Below are 16,351 nucleotides of genomic sequence, written 5' to 3'. Positions count from 1 at the left end.
GTAGACTTTGTGACGAATGGACGAGCTGACTTCTACCTACTAAGCATACTGCCACCTTAGGAAATCAGTAGGATCGGCGCCTACGCATCTGCGACGGAACTTTGGGAAAAGTTCCTAGAGCTACACAAAGGAACGTCTGAAGCAAAGCTCGCTAGACGAGATCTTCTCCGAAACCAACTGTCGAACCTCTAGCTAAAAGAAGGAGAATCAGTAGCACAACTGCATGCCAAACTGAAGGAGCTAATCACCGGACTCACGAATCTCAAAGAAAAGGTAACAAACTGAGATTCTTTGTTCTATTGTATGATATAGCATGGAAAGTTTAGATTCCCTTCTTTAGCATATGTACAACAATGAAAGTGTATTTTGAACATAAATTCCAATTTTAATAGCAATTAGCAGAGTTTTTAATTTAGTTCAGCCTTTCGCACATTATACATCAGTGGTTGCCACAGAATAGTTTAGCAACCGTAATCCTCGGCCTTACAGTTTAGTCAGTAGAAGGCGGGGCGTTACAAACAATCTCTCCCTCTTTGATCATATGAAAACTAAGTTAAAGTTAGTAAACATTACAAAAATAATTTAAAGAAATTATATTCAATGCATGATAAATATTAAACTTAAATGTAATCATGATAAATATATTTACTAGAACTTATTTTAGAATAAATGACTAAAAAATTTCCATCATAACCATAGCTCTTGTGTGTGCATGCATATTTGAAAGACAAATGCAATTGAAGACAAGAAGGCAATTAGGTGTGTGGGTGTGGCATAGGATCACATGCATGCATGCCATGACATGTCATGCCATCCGACTGCATCAAGAAGGATCCCCTGGCCTTCGCCTGATCCCAACAACATTGCTAAACTAATCTTGCTTGTGAATTTTCCTAAATAATTTTTAGTGTTTAATATATGTACTTTACACCTAAACACTCGTAAATATTTCAACGATAGAATTTTATTATAATAAATTTCATATGGTGGTTTATTTTGAGTTTTATTGATTGTAACTCTATTTTGTATATAATATAATGTACTTATTACTTCGTCCTAAAAATAATTAGGTAATTTATGTCCATTTAGCATTGTTCTTGCCGCTTCTTATATTGTTCTATTTTTTTTACAATTCCATTATGTTCATGTGTTCTCATGATGGTACCCATTTTCTAGATGGAATTTATTAAATCTATGATTTTTCAAATTTTCATCCATGGTCACTCCTAATTCTTTTAATTTTTTTGTCCTTTTCATTTTATATTAATTTACATAAATTAATAAATTGTTTAAATATTTCATCTTTATGTTTTAGAAATTTTACCTATGTAAACCTAGAGAAGTCATCAATTATTACTAAATAATATTGATTACCTTTTAATGACTTAGTTCCATGTGTATCAAACAAGTCTAAGTGTAGTAGTTCAATAATTGAACTTTTTCAATGTTTATTAGTTAGTTTATGTGTAGATTTGATTTATTTTCCTTGTTGACAAATATTATAAATTTTATTTTCTAGATTTCTTATCTTAGGTAACTGTTTAGCTAGTCCATTTTTACTTAGTCTTGATACATTTCTAAAGTGGGTGTGGGCAAGTCTTCTGTGTCATAGTCAAATTTCTTCTTGTTATGTCAAAAGACACTTAAGTGAGGAACTATGTAAATTAATGGTATTGATGTTGTTTTAATTTTAGAGTTATATCAAATTAAATAGTTATTAAAGTGAAAATCTACTATATATCCAAAATCACACAATTGACTAATACTGACTAAATTAAAACTAAAATTGTCAATAAGTAATACTTTTCAAATGATGAAATTTGACTTAAGTTCAATGTTACATAACTCAATTACCTTAAGTTTTTTATTTTTTCTGAAGGTTATTTATCCTAAGTTCTTGAGTTTTAACTTTGTAAATTTTTTATGATCTCCAATTATATATCTAGAGCACCCACTATCCAGCATCCATTAATTTAAACTTTTATTTTCCTACACATAAGTTATGTGAAACTAGTTTATGAGATTCTTATGATTTCAAGTTATCTTTTATACTATATTTGCATCTCACTAATTCTAAATTTTCAAACATGGTAACTTTATGAGTTTTGTGAGATGGTCAATTTGATTAACATGATATGTCTAAGGTAATTTGATCTTGTGTTAGATCTAAACTTAACTCTGGGTCCACCAAGCAAGTGTTTTTAAAATAAACTTCTACGTTGTGATGAGTCATGGGTGATATCATTAAAGTAACCACGTGCCTTGACAAATTTTTCCAAAACATCTCATCCAAGAGATTTAGTACTAAAACTTAATCTAACTAGTTCAGTTTGGATTGAGGTATCATCAGCTAGATTTACTAAGTTGATGAAACTAGGTAGAACACATATGATTCAACCAAAAGATGCATTCGGTATGACTTTCTAAGCCTACTATCATCTCAACCCTCTCTAATACCGTTGATCAAGATTAAACCTTTTTTTCCTATATTTTCTCTATCTATCCATTCTACATTAAGCATAAAGTAAACATGGCATTTAAAACATAAAGTAAACATGCAAGTTAAACAAAAATAATAAAAGAAAAACCTGCTCCCCCTAAATCAATGAAACAAGTTTACTATTCCCTCCCTTTGGATCACAGCTTATATGTTCTTTATCTATGTAGTAAACTTGGTCTTTCATAATCAAAAATTGATTGTTTCCAATTTTTTTGATTAAGTATGATTTTGGAATTCATGCTTGAACCCTTTTACTTGTATATTTATTCACTAAAGACATATAAGTTCTATGCTGAATGTTAAACTTGAACTCGAGTTCGGATTTGTTGTATGCAACTCTTTGAAATCCAAGTATCATATTTAGATACTTGGAATCTGAAGTGAACTTTTCTAACGTTACCTTTGTTGGATCATAGACGTTCGATAGAGGGGGGGGGGTGAATATCGAATATAAAAATTCGTCGATAAGAGTAAGCGCAGCGGAAAAGAAAAGAACAAGCCAAAGATAACGCAAGGATTTACTTGGTTCGGAGCCTTTGGCGACTCCTACTCCAAGGCCCGCACACAAGGGTCCTTTCGATGAGCAATTCACTAGCAGTTCGAAAGTTATTACAAACTAAGTACAGAAAATGCTAATGAAAAAATTAAAGCAATACCGACAAAATAAGAGACTTAGAAAAAAGAAGCAGTGCGTTTGTCGGAGCTTTGCAGCATCGCAGTAGCACAGGAGAGCGAGTTCTTCAATTCAGAGTTGTTGTTCAAGCTCCACCCCTGCCCCTTCTTTTATATGAGGCTCGGGGCACCCCGAATCCCTTCTGGGCGCCCTGGTGTGACGTAGCAGGTCCAACCAGCGAGCTCCACATGTCGACGCCGCGATCAGGATAGAATTCGCCTCCAGGCGCCCGGACCACCTTTCTCCAGGGAACATCTTTCCTGCAAGACAAGGTTAGTCCGAGGTAAATAGATAATGTATATCCTGCAAAATAAAGTGTTAGCACAGTTTATAAGTTCAATATAAAAAGTATGACTTAGATTCCGTCTTTCCGAGACCAGAATCTAGTCACGATCTCGACTTAGATATCCGAAATGGATCTAAGCCGGATCGACACCTAATGTTCCCTTCCCAGGAACACATCCTCATAGTCACTCCCTTCCAGTGACTTATCTTTACTCACCTGCCAGACGTCTGGTCAGCCCTTCGACCCGTCTGGACTTCTCGCCAGCTATCCGGTCAGCCCGTCGACCTAGCTGGACTTCGTGCCAAGCGTCCGATCAGCCCTTCGACCCGCTTGGACTTCGTGCCAAATGTCCGATCAGCCCGTCGACCCATTTAGACTTCGTGCCAAGCGTCGGTCAGCCCGTCGACCCGCTTGGACTTTGTGCCAGACATCCGGTCAGCCCGTCGACCTGTCTGGATTTCGCCTGCACACTCAGTCAGAGTGTTAGATAACAACAAACCTAACTTAACCTAATTTATCATTCATCAAAACCTGAGTTAGACCATTAGTTCTAACCGCACCAACAATCTCCCCTTTTTTGATGGAATGACAACCTGGTTAAGTTAGTGAAAAGATATGCGAGTGACAAAACTAGCATAATTTTTAAAGTTTAAGTTAGTTTTTAAATTTGGCATTTTGTTTGCTCTAACTTAACCACCTATCCCTCCCCCTTTTGTAACACCCCAAATTTCATTATTTGGAGTTCTAAATGTGTTTATAAATACTTAGAAATGCTTTAGAAATATTCTAGAGATTTTTAGGAATTTCTAGAGTATTTTTATGTAATTTTCGGAGTTCGTTTGGTATTTTTACCAAAAGAAAGAAGTTTCAAAAAAATAAAGAGGTTCGGCCGAGATTTCAAGTTTTCTAAAACCCTAGCAGCCCTTTCGTTCGGTTGTAAGTCCAAGAACAAGGTAAGTGCTTCTCACCTGCGGTAGGAGTAGCTTTTGGAGTTGTTTCTTCTTGTTTTTCGAAGCATGATGTAGGTAGCAATGTTTTGATGTTGTTGCCATGAATCTCAGAGAAAGGAAATAGATTTGTATAGATTAGGCATGTAGTTTTGATTTTCTAGCCTTATGATTAGGGTTTCAGATTTAGATTTCTACTTGTTGTTACCTTAATGGGCATGATCAACTTCTATTAAGCCATGAAAGCTTCGGTTTGATGCCAGGTAAATGACATGGAACGGTTTAGATTTTTCTTTGAGCATATAGTTTCATGTGGTGGTCACTGCGATGAATAGAAATGCCTATATACATGTAGTATCTCAGTTTTGGTTGTTTTCTTCCTTGCGGCCATGTGTGGGAACTACTATTTAAAGGAGTATGCAATAAGGTTGTTTTGTGCCTATTAGGCCATTTTGGAGATTAGAACAGTCCCATTCCTCTTGTGTTTCCACGGGTAAGAATAGCCCTGTTGTCATTAATCCTTAAACCAGCAGAATTTTGTTAGCATAGTATGTAGAAATTTTGTTTGCATAGTATGCAGAATTTTATTAGCATAGTATGTAGGATTTTGATTAGCATAGTATGCAGAATATTGTTAGTATAGTATGCAGAATTTTGATTAGCATAGTATGCAGATTTTTATTTAAACATTGTAGTGTTAGAATCTGTTTAAACATTTCAGTTTTGTACAAGGTATTCAATTAATAGAAGTGTTAACAAGTAACGAGTATTTACTTGAAGAGGCTAGTACCCGACTTCCGAGGTTGTTGTTAAACAAATCTAGGTGACCATTTCCGAGGTCTCGACCCTAGTAAGACCAAGGTCTTTACCCTTGTAGGACTGGTGGCTCGCTACCTCAGTTTCTATTAGGGACAGCACAATGGTACTAAGCCTGGGCCCAAGAGATTATTATTTTGAAGTATAAAAGTATAAGTTTTAAACAAGTGAAATAAGCTTCACACAAGTTTAAAGATCAGCAAGTTTAGTTTTCTTTTATGCTAGCATGTTGTTTAGATTTTCATACTATTGTCAGATGAGCATGAGCAGCTTTACATGTTTAGCATTTCAGTATGTTTGATTCTTTTGCTATTAGATGAGCATGTGTATTATTTCTTTTAGGCATTCAGTTTTTAGATTTCTTCCTATTCACATGCATATTCGAGTTTTGTGAGTTAGATAGCGCTTACTAAGCATTTTTGCTTATAGTTGCATTTCCTCTTACTGCAGATAAAGGAAAGGAAAAGCTATAGTGAAGGAAGGCGACAAGGAGGTGTGGATGAATGTGTGATGTTTGGACTATGGAAGCCTCGGGACTTAGCTTAAAAATTTATTAAGATTTTGTATTCAGAATATTGAAACTATTCTTTCATGTTGTTAGATTTGCTCATTGGATATTTTATATTTAGAACTCTTCCTTTTAATTGCTGAGCACATTAGTTCCATAAATTGAGTTATTTATGTTTTCCGCTGTTACATATTGTTTTCTTTGAGTTTTGGGAGTTTTAAGTATAGATATTTTCATGTGAACAACTTTAGTTAAGATAAGTTAATAGTCCAGTAGCGCTCTACTCTCACAGACTAGTAGGGAGGAGGGTGGGGTGTTACAAGTTGGTATCAGAGCAGACCCCATTCTCCAGCATCACACACACATCAGCATCAGCCTTGCCGTCTTCAAGTAAGAATGTATTTATACTTTCTTTTATGTTTTTCCTTTATTATTTGTAGTATAGAGAAATCCTTAGAAATATTTGGTTATATGTGCAGAATAGGGAAGTGTTTAGAAGTGCTTACTCATAAATGTTTAAAGTCAAGAATTTTTCTTAGTTTTCTCTTTTTACATAACAAGATATCAAGAAGAGGACGCCCCCGTACCGCTCGTACTGAGGACCCAGCACAGGAGAATGAAGAGCCTAGAACAACTGAACCTGATCTCTCTGAAGTTGTTGCTCAACTCCAGAGATAAGTGGCAGAGCAGCAACAAGTGATCGTCAATCTGATGGCTAATCGGTAGCCAGTCCCTCCCACTCCTCCAACTATCAATGTGGAGACTCCAGTGGTGACTGAGGTTCCACAGCCGCCCTGGAAGTCCCCACAGCACCTAGAAGACAAGAAACATACCTAATACAGTGGTTGAAGTTGAAGCCAGAAAATTTCTCAGGCACGACTGAGCCCTGGGATGCCCAGGCTTTGTTCAAGACACTGGAGAGCACAATGGAGCTTCCTGACTGGCCAGAAGTCGAGAAGGTCAAGTGTGCCTCTTTCTACCTATTTGGAGATGCTCGTATGTGGTGGGAGAGAGTTAAGAGCAAGAGAGCAATCAATCAGATGAGCTGGGCTGACTTTGAGACAGAGTTTCACAAAGAATTCTTCCGCCAACGAATCACCAATAAACATTATGAGGAATTTTTAGAATTCAGCTAAGGCGAACCGCCAGTAGAAGAAGCAGTAAAGAGATTCAACAAACTAGCTCGTCTCTGCCCAGAGCTAGTAAGTACAGAGAAAGAACGAGTCAGACTGATGCTCCGAATGCTGAGGCACGAAATAACACTTAACGTGAGTAGTGGAACTCACCGACCACAGACTAGTGAAGAGCTGGTCAGCTGGGTATTAGTCGCTGAGCACTATCTGAACAGCATCAAGGCACAACAAATGCAATTCAAGCCAGTCAAGATAGAGGACAAGACAGCAGGGAGTCAGAAACCTCAGGCAAGTAAGCAGCACTGGAAGGGTAAAGATAACAAGAGGAAACGGTGGAATACAGGAGGTAGCCAGAAGGGAGGTCCTACAGACAAGCAGGCCAAGTTCCCTCCCTGCCCTAAATGTGGGAGACTACATCCAGGAGCCTGTCTTTTGGGTCTGACTGGATGTTATTCGTGTGGTCAAGAAGGACACCTGCCTAAGGCATGTCCTAACAAGCTCAAAGCATCACAGCAACAGGCAGCGTAATACGGGAACAAGCCTCAGTTACACTACATGCCTGCAACTCTGGACGGACCTCATCTCAGTCAAGGAAGGTTGGAAGCCCCACCAGTTCCAGCCAGTGCCAGAGTATTCTCCCTCACTAAAGAGGAAGCTACTAGTGCCTCCACGGTCGTAACAGGTCAAGTAGTTATTTTTCAACATTTAGCTACTACATTATTTGATACTGGGGCGACCCATTCTTTTATATCAGTACTTTTTGCCAAAGAATTTCAGATGCCTATAGAGAGCATGAACTCTAAGTTTTTAACGACCCTACCTTCTGGGGAAGTCATGGAGTCCAACCAGTGGCTTCGGGTTGTACCAGTCAGAATTTCAGACCGAGAGCTATATATGGATCTAGTAGTCCTTGCGATGCAAAATTTCGATGTCATTCTGGGCATGGATTTTCTCAGCAAGTACAGTGCTTCGGTGGACTGCCGCAGAAGGAAAGTGATTTTCAGCCCAGAAGGTAAGGGTGGCAATTTGGTTCAGGTTCGGGTTGACGGGTTTGGGTTGGCAAGTTGGCGGGTTGGAAAATGACAACCTGAACTCGACCTGATTATGAATTCGGGTCAAACTATTCAACCTGAACCTGATCTGTTTATTTGCACTTGACCCGAACCCTACCCGTTTGACCCGTTGACCCGTTTAACCGGGTTGACCCGTTTAACTCGTTTGACCCATTTGACCCGAACATGACCTGAATTCAATAAATAAATTTTGTATATTAAATTAAAAATTAAAAATAACATTTATCTACATAAATTGAAAATCCATATCATAAATGATAAACCATAACAACATGCAATCAATAGCATATCTCTATGTTTAGGGTTTTTAACTTTTTTAAATTTGTAATTTTAGTTTAAATTTAAAATTATAAACAGGTTCGCGGGTTATAATTGGGTCATTTCAGGTTGACCCGAACCTGATCTATTTATTAATTGGGTCAATTGGGTCGACCCGATTTCGACCTGAACCCGAAACTACCCAACCCTAACCTGATTTTTTCGTGTTCGGTTCGGGTCGTGTTTTCATGTCGGGTCAAAAATTGCCACCCCTACCAGAAGGTGAATCATCCTTTGAGTTTAAGGGAGTGTCGAAGAGGAAGACCTAGAAATTCCTCTGTTCCCTCACAGCTCATCAGATGATAGCTAAAGGGTGTATTGGTTTTCTTGCGTACATTGTGAATGCTGAAGAACAAGAAAGACCCAAGTAGGAAGATGTTCGAGTAGTCTGTGAGTATCCAGAGGTATTCCTAGAAGAGCTACCTGGACTACCTCCCAACAGAGAAGTGGAGTTTGAAATTGAGTTGGTTCCTGGTACCGGTCCAATTTCAAAAGCTCCGTACTGAATGTCTCCAGCAGAACTGAAAGAGCTACAAGAACAACTCCAGGAGTTGCTTGACAAGGGTTTTATCCGCCCTAGTCATTCACTATGGGGAGCTCCGGTGTTGTTCGTTAAGAAGAAAGATGGATCAATGCAGATGTGCATAGATTATAGAGCGCTGAACAAAGTAACAGTTAAGAACAAGTACCCTCTTCCCAGAATAGATGATCTATTTGATCAGCTAAAGGGGGCCACAGTGTTTTCTAAAATAGACCTGTGCTCTGGATACCATCAGTTGAAGGTGAAAGAAAGTGATATACCCAAAACAGCTTTCAGGACCAGATATGGACACTACGAGTTTGTAGTCATGCCTTTTGGAGTGACTAATGCACCTGCAGTCTTCATGGACTTAATGAACAGAGTGTTCAGAGAATACCTTGACAATTTGTCATCGTGTTCATCGATGACATTCTGATCTATTCAAGAACCCAGAGGAGCATGACACGCACTTGAGGATAGTACTGCAGACCCTTCAACAAAAGCAGCTTTATGCTAAATTCTCAAAGTACGAGTTTTGGTTAGAGCAGGTGGCGTTTCTAGGTCACATCATTTCTAAAGAAGGTATTCAAGTGGATCCTTCCAACATAGAAGCAGTCAACAACTGGAGTAGACCCAAGAACGTTAGGGAGATCAGAAGCTTCCTTGGTTTAGCTGGGTACTACAGGAAATTCATGGAGGACTTTTCCAGGATAGCTTCTCCACTAACAGCCTTAATTAGGAAGAACAAGAAGTTTGAATGGTCAGACGAATGTGAGCAAAGTTTCCAAGCATTGAAGAAAAGACTGACTAGTGCTCCTATTCTGATTGTTCCAGAGAGTGACAAGAGTTTTGACATATACAGTGATGCTTCCAAGATGGGCCTCGGAGCTGTTCTCATGCAAGAAGGGAAGGTTATAGCTTATGCTTCCAAACAACTCAAAGACTATGAGAAAAATTACCCCACTCATGATCTTAAGCTAGCAGCTGTGGTCTTTGCACTAAAACTCTGGCGACATTCTTTGTATAGGGTTTAGTGTAGAATCTTCACCGACCATCAGAGTTTGAAGTATTTCTTTACCCAGAAAGATTTAAACATGAGACAGCGCAGGTGGCTAGAGTTGGTTAAGGATTATGACTGTGAAATCCTCTGCCACCCAAGTAAAGCTAACAAAGTAGCGGATGCACTTAGTCGAAAGTCCAGTGCAACTCTGATGCATTTGTCATCATTAATACTGCCACTGCAGAAGGAACTGTTAGATTTTGAAGTTGAAATTATTTATGGGCAACTCTCTGGATTGACCTTAGAGTCAACCTTGCTTGAGGATATATAGAGAATGCAAAGTGAAGATCCAGATATCCAGAAGACCAAGCGAGGGATACAAGAAGAAGAAAATTCAGAGTTTCGGGTATCAGACAGTGGAATCCTTTACCAGGGGAGCCGCCTTTGTGTCCCTAATGATGAGGAATTGAGAAAGAAGATTCTAGAAGAAGCTCATAGTACACCATACTCCATGCATCCTGGTTCCACCAAGATGTATCAAGATTTGAAACAAAGATTCTGGTGGTCTGGACTCAAAAGAGATGTTGCAAAGTATGTCAGTACCTGCCTGACATGCCAGAGAGTCAAAGTAGAGCACCAGAGATCAGGAGGAGTTCTACAGCCTCTCCCAATACTAGAGTGGAAGTGGGAAAAAATATCCATGGACTTCATAATAGGTCTCCCAAGAACTACTAGTGGATATAATGCGATATGGGTGATAGTGGATAGATTGACCAAGTCTGCCTATTTTCTAGCCATCAAGGTGTCCCACTCAATAGAGCAGTTGGCACAGCTATATGTTAAGGAAGTGATCAGACTTCATGGAGTCCCGAAGTCGATTGTTTCCGACAGAGATGGGCGCTTCACCTCTTATTTTTGGGAGTGTGTTCAGAATGCATTAGGCACCAAACTCAAGTTCAGCACAGCCTTCCATCCCCAGACTGATGGACAGACAGAACGAGTAAATCAGATTTTAGAAGACATGCTTAGGGCTTGTGCATTAGATTTTAAGGGTAGTTGGTGCAAGTATCTGTACTTAACTGAATTCGCCTACAACAATAGCTACCGGACCACTATCAAGATGGCACCTTACGAGGCACTGTATGGTCGAAAGTGTAGATCACCTATATGCTGGCTGGAGACTGGAGAAAGAAAAGAGATGGAATCAGAACTAGGCAGGCAGACTGAAATGATAGATGAAATCACTCAGGCGATCCAGAAGATCAGACAGAGAATTGAGACTGCTCAGAGTAGGCAGAAAAGCTATGCTGACGCACGCCGTAGGCCACTCGAATTCCAAGTAGGGGATTCAGTCTTTCTCAAAGTTGCTCCTATGAAAGGAGTGATGAGATTTGGCAAAAAGGGCAAGTTAAGTCCCCGCTACGTGGGGCCCTACCCGATTACAGAGAGGATTAGGAAAGTAGCTTACAAGCTGGACTTACCACAAGACATGTCAGTAATACATAATGTATTTCATGTCTCTATGCTAAAGAAGTGTCTTCACGACCCTAGCCAAGTGATTCAACCTCAGTCAGTACAGATCCAGGAGGATCTTAGTTATGAGAGCAAACCTACACAGATAGTGGACAGAGAAGTTAAGAGACTAAGGAACAAAGAAGTACTACTAGTGAAGGTCATCTGGCAGAACCAGAAGCATGAGGAGGTTACTTGGGAGCGTGAGGATAGCATGAGACAGAAATATCCAGAATTATTCTAAGTTCGAGGATGAACTTTTTATAAGGTACGAAGAATTGTAACACCCCAAATTTCATTATTTGGAGTTCTAAATGTGTTTATAAATACTTAGAAATACTTTAGAAATATTCTAGAGTTTTTTAGGAATTTTTAGAGTATTTTTATGTAATTTTCGGAGTTCGTTTGGTATTTTTACCAAAAGAAAGAAGTTTCAAAAAAAATAAAGAGGTTCGGTCAAGATTTCAAGTTTTCCGAAACCCTAGCAGCCCTTTCGTTCGGTTGTAAGTCCAAGAACAAGGTAAGTGCTTCTCACCTGCGGTAGGAGTAGCTTTTGGAGTTGTTTCTTCTTGTTTTTCGAAGCATGATGTAGGTAGTAATGTTTTGATGTTGTTGCCGTGAATCTCAGAGAAAGGAAATAGATTTGTATAGATTAGGCATGTAGTTTTGATTTTCCAGCCTTATGATTATGGTTTCAGATTTAGATTTCTACTTGTTGTTACCTTAATGGGCACGATAATCTTCTATTAAGCCATGAAAGTGTTGGGTTCTTCGGGCTGCGAAAACCGCTTTTCGCGTCGCGGAAACCCCGAATCACCCAAGCCACGGATCTCGTGCAAGGTAAAACCGAACGAAAATACGAGTACGAGTTTGAAAACTTTAATCTACAGTAGATCTACATAATGATAAACCATTTATACCTTTGTAGCGAAGCCCTTCGCAATCCCGCTTGTCTTGGTTCGCCGGATCTCAAAAGTGTCAAAGTAGACACTTCTCTATTTGTATCCACACAAGCAAGAGATGGAGAAGAAACCTTAGAGTGTGCTAGCACTCAAGCAAGGTCTCGGCAAGAAGGAGAAGAGGGAGAGAAGAATTGTGAGCAAGAGGAAGAAGATGAAATCAATTAGCCTTGAATGAAAAATAAAACATTCATTTTTACACTCAAGGTGGCCGGCCACATTAAACCTTGTAACCCCCATGGAATATCAAGAGTCACAACTCTTGGTAACTCCCATGAGGTGGCATTTGGTCAAGTCAAACTTGACCAAATGAAGAGGCCTTGATGATGTGGCATTGGTCAAGTCAAAGTCAAGTCAAAAACATGACTCTTCATCTTCCTACTTAAGTCAAGTCAAACTTGACCACTTCTATCCCTTGGTTGATCTAATCTAACCATTGGTTCAAGCCAATTTTAATTTAATGAATCTCTATTCATTGAATTAAATTAATTAAATGACTCTAAGTCCAAATTAGACTCACTTAACACATGAACCAACTTGAGTCCAACTCAATTATCCTACTTTGGATTACTCTTAATCCAATTTGGTTCATCATATGCACCTAATCATTTAGGTTCATCAAATGAACCTAGTCTCCATCTATTTGCCCTTAGTGTGTGACCCTATAGGTTCTTGTAACGTTGGCAATGCCCCTAAACCCATTTAGGAGCATAAGTAATGAGCGGTATCTAGCAACACATCATTACTACCCAAGTTACAAGAATGTCGAGATCCGACATCACCTTGTGACTACTAATTGTAACTCCTCACAATATGTGACATTGTCCTTCTATCCTAGACATCTAGATTGATAAATGTGAGGCATAGACCGTGTCATCCTCCAATCAATCTAAATCTTGAACTCCAAGTAGACTCACTCGATCAAATGAGCTCAACATCAAATGTTGACTCATTTGGGCATGGCTATGCGCTTAGTGGTCTCACTCTATCAAGAATAGCGATGTCGCTCCCGTCATATGGGAGGGATAGATCCCTTCTACATCACTCACATCCCTCTGCATAATTCGTTACATACCCAGTAATCGCCTTTATAATCCACCCAGTTACGGGTGACGTTTGATGAAACTAAAGTACATAACTCCTTATGTAGGGATCCATGGTGACTTCAGGTCTAAGGACTAATAGTCATACTAATAGCCACATGAGAAAGTATATGACACTCGTATAACGATCCATGATACTTTCTCATGGCGGGTCATTCAGTATACATTCTCTAATGCATACCCATGTGTCAGCTTGATATCTCTATATCCATGACTTGTGAGATCAAGTCATCGAGCTGACCTATATGCTAGTCTTATTGCATTAACATTGTCCCTGAATGTTAATACTCGACTAGGAATGATTTAGAGTAGTGTTCCCTATATCATCTCACTATCGATTCAACTAATCGATTGATATAGGTATGAACGTTCTACTCAAGGACGTTACTATACTTATTTTATCTGACACTAATACAAATAAGCATAATAACCAAAAACCAATGCCTTTATTAAGAATATGATATACATGAGTCCATACAATCATCAAATGATTGGCTCTAGGGCTCTAACTAACAGAAAGCTTCGGTTTGATGCCAGGTAAATGACATGGAACGGTTTAGACTTTTCTTTGAGCATATAGTTTCATGTGGTGGTCACTGCGATGAATAGAAATGCCTATATACATGTAGTATCTCAGTTTTGGTTGTTTTCTTCCTTGCGGCCATGTGCGGGAACTACTATTTAAATGAGTATGCAGTAAGGTTGTTTTGTGCCTATTAGGCCATTTTGGAGATTAGAACAGTCCCATTCCTCTTGTGTTTCCACGGGCAAGAACAACCCTGTTGTCATTAATCCTTAAACCAGCAGAATTTTGTTAGCATAGTTGTTGGTGTGGGAAGCATCCGACGATCAAAACTAAGTTTTGATAATGGCAAAAGATTCAAAGTTAAGGTGTGTTATTATCTAACATGTTGAATGAGTGTTTCAGGAAAGTCCTAACTGCGGTTAGGCAGGTGAAAACCCTAGGGGGTGGTAACCCTAGGTCGTAGGGGGTGGTAACCCTAGGTGGAGAAAAGTCCTAGCTGCGGTTAGGCAAAGGGAAAACCCTAGGGGGTTGTAACCCTAGGTCATAGGGGGCAGTAACCCTATGCAGAAAGTCTTGGCAGGTCGATGGCTTCAGGCAAAAGTCCTAGGGGGTGGTAACCCTAGGTGGAAAGTCCTGGTGTCGCGAACCAGGTGAAAGACTGGACTAGCCGGGAAGCGGATGTCCAGTAGAAAGTCCGGAAGTGTCGAATGCTGAGCAAAAGTCCAGTCGATCTGGAGGATCGCACTGGCAACAGGTAAATCTCCTGAGTGGAGTAGGTGAGGACGCGTTCCCCGTAGAGGGAACAATAGGCGTCGGGTCGACCTAGGGTTTCCGGTCGGAAACCCGAAGTCAGACTCGGACAGTCCGAAGACTGTCATTATCACATCCATTATGTTTTATGTGCTAACTTTGTGCTGCAGGGTATATTTGGGACTAATGTATCTTGCAGGGACCAAAGTGCAAAGATTAACCTCGGATGAACAGTGTCCAAGGTGCCTCCATGGAGCTTGGAGGCTCCTCGGGTGCAAAAGCTGAACTGGCCGTGATTAACGCCGTTTTTTGAAGCGCTATGGAAGCCCCCTCTATGACGTTTGAAGCCAAGGTGATAAGCGCAGAATGGTCAGCGCTCATCTGCACGGTGGACTCGGAGCTATGGAGGCGCCTTTGGAGGCTTTCAAGGCACCTTGGATGCCCTTTATAAGGGGTCTTCGAGCAGCAGTGAAGATCAACAATTGACAAGCTTTCCTTCTGCTGTGTGCTGCTCAAGAAACGACTCTAAAGTGCTGTTGCAGTCGCCGACGACCCGAAGCTTCAGTTATTATTTTGTTGTCGGTATTATTTCAATTCCAGTTGTACTTATTTCCTTGTACTTATTCACGATATTTTAGTTGTTACCCACGGAAAGCGATCAAGGATCGCGGGCCTTCGAGTAGGAGTCGATCTAGGTTCCGAACAAAGTAAACGACTGTGTCTCTGTGTTTGTCTTTATTTTATTTCCGCTTATTCCGCTGCACATTTTAACTCCGATAGTTTTCCGATAATCGAAAAACGAAATAGCCACGAGCGCTATTCACCCCCCCTCTAGCGCTTCTCGATCCAACAATTGGTATCAGAGCGGGGTCGCTTTGAACTGGTGCAACCACCATTCAAGCATTTTTCATGGCTTTGTCGTTTGTCGTTTGCATTTTTCGTGCCTTTCGTTTTTTCCCTCCAAAACTATTTTTGAAAAATTAATTTTCATCTTTCCACCATTGGTTGGAATTAACAAAATATTGTGTTTTCAAATATTTGTGGTAATATTTTTTTAATATTATTTTAATAATATTTTATTTTATTTTTTTGAAATTCCTGAATTACTATCTTTATTTCTCTCCCGCACTACTAATCCAAGACTAAGTCTTGGAACAAGTTTTATTTTGTTTATTTTACGAGATTGTCTTTCTAAAATGGCCCATCAAGAAGGCTACAACACTGCTCGCCCACCACTCTTCTCCGGAGATGATTTCGGAGATTGGAAGGGTCGGATGGAGGCGTATCTCCAGACTCACTTTGAAGTCTGGATGATCGTCAAAACTGGGCTTCAACTGCCAACTGACGGCGCCGACAAGCCACTACCGTACGAGAACTGGGACGCGAACCTTATCAAAAAGGTAGAAGCAAACGCAAAAGCAACGTATACACTTCAGTGTGGCTTAACGAATAAGGAACTGAACCGCATCGGCCCCTTCGCAAGTGCAAAAGATTTGTGGCAAAAGTTGATGGAACTACACGAAGGCAGTTCCGACGCTCAAGTAAGTAAGCATAATTTAATAAATGATTTATTTGAATTAGATGAGCAGAATAATACTACTTCGGCCGAGAAAGGTATTACGATGGTTGCAGGTACAAGTAAGACCGAGGAATAGATATGGTCCGAGTCTTCAGATGAATCCGGGTCCGACGAAGAAGAACCGACGACCTTCCTCGCTCTACCAGTA

Source organism: Zingiber officinale, chromosome 2A, assembly GCF_018446385.1.
Source record: "Zingiber officinale cultivar Zhangliang chromosome 2A, Zo_v1.1, whole genome shotgun sequence".
NCBI classification, from domain to species: Eukaryota; Viridiplantae; Streptophyta; class Magnoliopsida; order Zingiberales; family Zingiberaceae; genus Zingiber; species Zingiber officinale.
This window is presented reverse-complemented; position numbering follows the sequence as displayed.